Below are 1174 nucleotides of genomic sequence, written 5' to 3' on the forward strand. Positions count from 1 at the left end.
GTGTGCGTGTGTGTGTGTGTGTGTGTGTGTGTGTGTGTGTGTGTGATGTATAAGTACACTCTCGTGCACGTGGAGGTCAGAAGGCAGCTTGTGGGCGATGGTTTTGTGCCGCCATGTCAGCTCCAGGGACTGACCCCAGGGCAGTGAAGCTCTGTGGCACCTTTGCCTGCTAAACCACTTGCTGATCCCCACAGCTTCTTATTTAAAAAGAGAGACGCAACTTCTGCTATGGTTGACATCTTTATCAAACCACCTGTGTACTAAGCCAACGGAATCTAATTTGTTTTTAATATTTAACTATTTTTGGACAGTGTTGTGCGTAGCCCAGGCTGGTCTCAAACTTACAAGGTAGTTGAGCATGTCCTTTAATTTCTGATTCTCCTTCCTTCACCCACAAAGTGCTAGGATTACTGTGTGTGCCACGAAACTCTGTTTTACATGGTGCTAGTAATAGAACCCCCAGAGCTTTGTCTATGCTGGGCAAGCTTCTACCCCCGAGCCACATTCCCAGGCCTCTGAGGAATGTATTTTAAGATATAATCTAGGGACACAGGGATGCACAGAGGCCTGAAAGTTGTCACAGGCTATTGTCAAACTTGGCATCCAAACCAGAGCTAATCAAAGCCCGGTTTCACATCCCGGACTTGGGAATGTGGAAGTGGCGAGTTCTCTATTTTTGCCTCGTTAGCATAGTGCTCAATCTTGCTGATGGTATCAAGTCGGGCCCATGGGAAAAAAGGAAGTCAGGCTCTCAACAGAAACACGGTCAGGATATATGTGGTGTGTGTAGTGTGGCTTGTGTCTTTCTCTCAGTGGGTCAGTGACAGAAGAGCACATGCGATAAGAACTCTGCAGTTGCTTGCGAGCATGCATGAGGTCCCGGGTTCCACGCTCACCACCCCACAAACCACACATGGTGTCACGTGTCTAAAACCCCAGGACTCAGGAGGCAGAAGCAGCAAGATGAGAAGTTTAAGGTTATCCTCAGTAGGTCTGAGGCCAGCCTGGGCTATAAAATCTTCATCAGTAAACTCAAAACAAAACCCCCCTTTTAGTCAGCAGATATTTGTAATTGGACCCCACCACGTCCTTAGTGGCACTGCCGGCTTCTCTCATCAGGCTGACCCTCACTGCCCTCCCTGCCCTCCCTGCCCTCCCTGCCCTCCCTGCCCTC

At 49.2% G+C, this 1174-nt stretch overlaps 1 protein-coding gene across 2 annotated transcripts in view; it reads left to right on the plus strand.

Moving 5' to 3' along the window:
- Itga9 (integrin subunit alpha 9) overlaps positions 1 to 1174 on the plus strand; it is a 312929-nt gene that overhangs the window by 71271 nt on the left and 240484 nt on the right. The gene's annotated exons all lie outside the window — the stretch shown is intronic.

This window comes from Mastomys coucha, unplaced genomic scaffold (genome assembly GCF_008632895.1).
Source record: "Mastomys coucha isolate ucsf_1 unplaced genomic scaffold, UCSF_Mcou_1 pScaffold23, whole genome shotgun sequence".
NCBI classification, from domain to species: domain Eukaryota; kingdom Metazoa; phylum Chordata; class Mammalia; order Rodentia; family Muridae; genus Mastomys; species Mastomys coucha.